Raw genomic sequence first — 6,439 nt, 5'->3', positions numbered from 1 at the left:
TCTTCATTAGTAATGAGTGAACTTCAAAAGGTGCAGAGTTCAGGTTTATTTCAATTTCTCAGGAAGAAATTCAAAAGCAGGTGGCATTGCAGGCTTTCAAGCTCACACATCTCTTGTTCCCTCAGAAGTTCTTTCCAGTATTTGCTGATTTTTTCTTCCCTCTCTGTTCACATTGTGATGTGATTATTATTGCATAATCACTGCAACACTTTTATCCTTCATGTATTTTAGTCTGAAGTGACTACCTTTTCTGGAACCTACAGAATTTGAAGATGCAGCAATGCGGAAAACTCCCAAGACTCAAATCATCACTCTGCAAATCCATCTCTTAATTTAAATTTGTTTTCAAAACTTCAGCATGTTATTTTATGCTATACCATGTGCAATGCTCTGTAATAGAACATCCAATTTTTTCTTGTTTCTCTTATGAGTCCTTAGCCATACAACAGGGGATTTTGGTCATTGTGAAAATACTAGAAAACAGAAAAACTGTGGGAAGGATTATGTGCCAAAATTGTGGATCCCTAGAAATAAGCAATATCTAGAAGAAAAACAACAAATCAGTCTTTGTGCTCCTAGGATGCTAAGCATCATTTGCAAATCTTATTTTGCAGGTCACTTAACACAGGACTTGTCCTTTTTACCCAGAGTAGTTAAAGAAATTACAAAGAAAAATCTTCCAGAGAGTTTTGAAGAAGTCAGCATCAATGAGGCATTAACACGAGTTCCTTTGAATCTGTTTCCCCACTCTATCTCCCTGTTTAGGAGCCAGGGAATCTGCTAATGAAACTAGGGTAACAAACCAAAATAAAATAATGTTATAATATACATAGGAAAGTGGAACTTAGAGTTAGTTGTATGATTTTTGTTTTACTAATAGAAAAGCAATGAAGGGAATTATTTGGGATTCATCTGTGGGAGAGGTGAAGGGGCATTTTGAGCAGCTAGTTCCTGTATCACAAAGTTGTAATCCTAGCTCCTATTTCATTTAAGTGGGCAAACAACTCAGCATTTCATGAACTCTACTTCATAATAATAGGAAAGGCCAACAACATCCAAGTCTCAGAAAGCATTGTGAATTTGATTGCTTGTTCACCACAGGACAATTATCTCCATGGATAGTTCTCTGATGTCTTCAGCTTGTAATCCACAGAGTCAGAAGGATGGTGTGGACAGAATACAAAACACAACAAAAAATTTTATGTAAATCAAATTAGTAGAACTTTTCAGGATGACTAGTAAACCTATTCAGTAGGCCACATACATGAGAAGATAGATACATATCACACAAATTAAATGTATATTGCAGTTTTAAAGCTTAGACAAGGTTACTGAATATGTGATTATTAGAACAAATGTGAAACTTGAAATAATTGCACAGTCTCTTACAGTATATACAAAAAGGTCTGAACAGCTATTTTCAAGTACGAACAAATGTGTGGGAACTGTCACAGTCACAGCCTAAACTGCTAATTGAGCGCCCAGGGAAAGGACCTGGTCAAACCTGGGAGCACAGGTGAAGGCAATTCACATGTGTGACTAGAAGGGGTGGAACCTAGCTGTATCTCCATGAGGCCTCATTTAAGGGCTGGCTGCCAGTGGGAAGGAAGCTTTTTCCTGCAAATCTGGAGTCTTCTGATACACGTGAGCAATTTTCTTCTCTTTCTTTATAGCACCTTTCTATTGTACTGGTCCTTGTATTATCACACCTTTGTTGTGACACCTGGTTAATGATTTGATCTATCCAGATACTAAAACAAATAACCGTTGTGAGACAGGCTAGTTTTACCCTACTGATGATGTGTTGTGCTAGTAACAGTACACCAAAACATCATAAGGGGGAAAAAAAAAAGTTCTTCATTTATACATAATCAAAAGAAACTTTTTGCTTTTACTTGTTTGTTGGTTTTTTTGTTTGTTTGTTTTGTTTTTTTAAAGGAGAATGTTTAGTCTAAATATTTTAATAAATTGAATTCTTACTAGTATTGTTCAGAATTCTTTTCTCTCCATGTGTGACTGACAAGTTAAATCTTCTGTGAAGTATAGGCCATTAAAAACAAAAGAATTTCCACAGCTGCAGAACACTGGGTATTGCAAATTACAGGTTAAATATAAAAACAAAAATAAAAACTGTGGTAACTCATAACAGCAGTCACTACAAGGCAGTTTAGATTTTGTGGAGAAAGGAAAATACTGCAGACTCAACATTGTTTATATCAAAAAAATACCCCAAATATTTGGGATTTTCCATTGTTTTCTTCAGTTGCATATACAACAGGTGCACATAGGTTGTATATACAAATATGAACATATGCACACGCATACACACTCCTTTGTCAGTATGTGTCAGGGCATAAAGTACGTTCTACTACGGTGATGCTGAAAAATTAAAAACCTCTCCCTCATAAATACTATCAAAAATTGGGTAAAATTAGAATGACATAAAGTCTATTAATTCTTTCTGCTTTTGGCAGGTTCAGTTTTGGTCAGCCTTGTGAAAATTATACATTGTAGACTGGCATCTCCTTCAGCAGAAATCCAGGGGCGCTGGAAACTGTTACTAGAATGAAAGTGCCAAAGCTTGGTAAGTGTTGCTCTCAGTAGACTTTCTCACAATTCTCTTGGCCCAGAAAAACAGTTTCGAGCAATGGCTAGAAAATATATTGCCTTGGGATAAAGGCTTTAATAATGTATTTTCCTCAGAACATCTCTTTTGCATAACCTCTTCTACTAGGTAGCACATTTATTAAATTATGTTTACATTATTTTTGAACCTGCATCATTACAAGGCTCACAGATGCCCTATGCTTACAGATTACTTACTGAAAATACTGCCCATTCTTACAGACATTTTATCAGAATATGCCTGGTTTCTAGTCTAAGCACACTTCAGTCCCCCAGATTAGAAGATTTTAAAGTTTAATTGCCTTTGTATCCAGTTAACAAGAATGAAATACCTTCTTAGTTCTGCAGGACAAATTAATTCTACTCACATTCTATTTTGCATACAAGCAAGGCTTCTCAGGACCCTAGTGGTTTTTGCAACAAAAAAATGTTCCTGAAAATGCAGCTATTTTGTAAATAAAATGAACATTCAAAGTGACCAAAAAGCAAGTCTGGAAGTCTGGACTGCTTAAGTCTGTTTTAGTGCTATCACCTGTTATTCACAGCCATGAATCAGCAAATCTGAAAGGATTGTGTCTTTAATTCATTTATTTGCCTCCATTGCTCTTTCCTTGTTCTGTGTTCACAAACTGAATACTTCTCAGAAAGCTTCTGAAAAAAAAAAAAAAAAAAAAAAAGAAAAAAAAAAACTCATTTACATTCAGATTTTGAATGGGATCAGAGAAAGATGATAAGCTACCCATCTTATTCTCTGTTTCCTTTTCACATACTTAGATCCTGAAAGGATGAATCTGCCTTTTACAAGCTGGAATTTTCTATTGACTACTAGGGATTTTTCTGTTGGCCCTAATGGGGAAGATGTTGCAAATGATGGGTATTTGGGAGTCCAATGATTGTAACAATCAGGTGCATGTGTTTCTCGACTATCAGAGTAGGAGGAGAACTTGATAAAATCTGTGGGATATTAGCCATAAGAGTAAAAAAATAAATTATTGTCAGTAATAGAAGTAAACAGGCACACAAACTTGTGTAAAAGATAAATAATTTATTCATAAATGTTTGTGTATTTAATTTCACATAATCTTTGCAAGAGCAGAAATCTCAAATATGCATATTGATATTGAAATTATGATTTGAAACACTTAAGATTTGATTTTTTGTCAGTTCCTATAATACATCACAAAGCTGGAAATCCTAAGCATTTCTTCAAATCAGGCTCCACCGTATCAAACAAAGGATGAAAAAATATGTAGGATACAATAAAATCCTTATATGATTCAGCCTCACAAAGCCCAAAGTTCAGTGGATTTGCTGATGCAGCTATGTGGGTTAACATTTTCTAATCTAGACAAAGCATTCAGCTTTACTGCACTCTGCCTGTTGATGCACTGCACCTGGAAGAACAGGGTGAGAATGCTTTGTTTCTATAACCTTATACACGAAGCAAGAGTCAAGCACAGAAAATACCTACAGAGAAATTCTCAAGCTTGTATTTGTGTGTTTTCATTTATACTTGTTGATAGTTGAATGTTTTCATGGCTACAAGTTTTAACAACATAGCTTAATCTAATTGTGTTGAAGGTATTTTATGTACAGATACATATAGAAGTGTGTGTGGGTGGGGAAAAAAAAAATAAAGAGAGAGAGAGAGAGGGCTAGGGATATTCTGCAGTGCAGTTTTACATATGGGCCTCTAAGAGCAGACAGAATGTTATTAGACCATGAAAGCACATTGGGCTGATTTATGGTTTCTGATCAAGGTTTCTGTGAAAATTACTCTGCATCACCAGCTCAAGGTGACTGTTACTATTAATGTGTGGAAAACGAATGAGATGGGGAAACCAATATCAGAGGAAGAAAAAGAGAAGCACCAAGCCAGTTTATATAGCACAAGCTTCTCATTTTGTTTTACAGTGCATAGAAGACTGTCATCAAAATGATTGCTTCAGGGCAGAAAAGGCAATTCTGGATAATTAGATCTTATAGCAGGCTTTCTTACATCCTGTATATAAGAACCATCAGGTATAATACTTTCATGCTATATGTCATCTTCTCCTCTGTCATGTAAACATTCTTAGAATGTCAAAAATGAATAACATTTTTTTTCTCTGAAGATATTTTCCAGATGAGAGAAAATTCCTAGCATGACTTCACAGGAATCTCAGCAATCAGGACTATTTAATGTATTATCTGATTGCAATTTACATTTTGACCAGAATTACAATAAAAACATCATATTTTGTCCACAGTTCAGAGTCCTTTTTTTGCATGCTGTATCATGTGCTCATTTGAGATTTTTTTTTAATTCTCTTTTCACTTTCTGTTGAAAACAAACAAACAAAAAAAAAACGAGTGTCATTTAAATACAAATGCACAATGCATATTTTTAAATTTCCTTCATTATTTCTATTCCAAAGTGCACCATAGCTATCATTTCCATATAGCTTATTTGTATGAAAGATATACTCACTGACACAATACTACTTATAATTTTCATTATTTTCTCTCTATTGTTTCAAATTGCCTGTGCTCTTATGGTTTTGGTTTTTTGTTTTTCTGTATTTCAAAGGGAAATAAGTATGAAAGGAAAAGAATCCAAAGTGAAATCACAACTGAGCCACGGAACTCAGGAACTATTCAGGACATCTTAGGCTTCCATATGATTTTTAAAACCTTTCTGTAACATTTAACTTTTAGATTCTAAAATATAGTACATAGATGTGCAACATCCTACACATCTGTAGAATATAAGGTCTACCACACAGCTGGTTATAGCAGCTGATCTTACAGTCACTAAAAGGCATGTGTTCAAAGCAGCATATGGAATAAAGATATCCATATATCTGGGGGACAGGGCCCAGAGTTTTGGGACACGATAACATATCAGCTGAAAAATATTTTCGAATTTATTTACTACTTAAATATCTTTCAGCTTACTTTAGCAATAGGATACAATGCTTCAGTTAATTCATAGCACTTACAAATAGAGTTTAAAACATCTGCATTGTTAATATTGATGGCTGAATTGCTATACACTCAAAAGGACAATTTCAGCTATTTTTATCTATCAAATGCACTCTGGGAGGAAAAGAACTGTTTATATGCAAGAATGATTAGCTTGTGCCATTAATAGTGTGGATTTCCTGGTACGTAATTGAAAGCAGGTGGATAATTAATACCAGTGTGTAGCTAATCAAGAGACAGATATCAGGTGATCATGAGTTCATATTTAATGCTGTTCAGGATAGAAACCTATCTTTCAAGGCTATCTGTTTTAGAGACTAATACAGAAAAGGTGAGTAGTGCTGATTTCTGGGGTACGTATAATTAGAGCATCAGTGGCTGCGTAGTGAAAATGGCTGATGAAAAGTGTTTGTGTCTTAGCAGTTTCTTGTAATATTGTTTTGTAAGAGTCTTTGTTAATGTTATATATGTTTTTGTCTTTATCCCTTTAAGATAACTAAGGAAAACATGAACTTTCTTTTTGTCTGTACTTGTCATTGTACATTGAGCCTAGTTCATTTTATTATGTTACAAAACATTTGCATAAATCTGTAGAAATCTGTTTAGAGAATGTGATGTTGATCTTAAAATAGCTTTACTGAATACACAAGCTAAGTTCTTGCTAACCTCTGACACCTGCTCAGGAGAGCATGATAATGGAGAAATGATAGCTGATTACAGTAGTGTTTCAGTAATTACTAGATTCAGAGTTTTTTCTTTCCACATGGTAGTTAAAGCAGTACTTTACTGTGTTTAGGAAGAGTTTTTGATACCTAGATTACTGATGGTAAGTAAAAGCTGTTGCACATCA

General features: G+C 34.6%; 1 long non-coding RNA gene across 1 annotated transcript; it reads left to right on the top strand.

The window, feature by feature from the left end:
- Window positions 1–1,599: 1,599 nt before the first annotated feature.
- LOC107314981 lies at window positions 1,600–4,873 on the top strand. Its single transcript, XR_001555699.2, has 4 exons — window positions 1,600–1,644; window positions 2,475–2,584; window positions 4,540–4,647; window positions 4,740–4,873. It is a non-coding gene; the product is annotated as an uncharacterized LOC107314981 (long non-coding RNA).
- Window positions 4,874–6,439: the final 1,566 nt, after the last annotated feature.

Source organism: Coturnix japonica, chromosome 5, assembly GCF_001577835.2.
Source record: "Coturnix japonica isolate 7356 chromosome 5, Coturnix japonica 2.1, whole genome shotgun sequence".
Lineage (NCBI taxonomy): Eukaryota > Metazoa > Chordata > Aves > Galliformes > Phasianidae > Coturnix > Coturnix japonica.
Note: the sequence above shows the minus strand (reverse complement) of the source record. Positions and strands in the feature narration are given on the sequence as shown.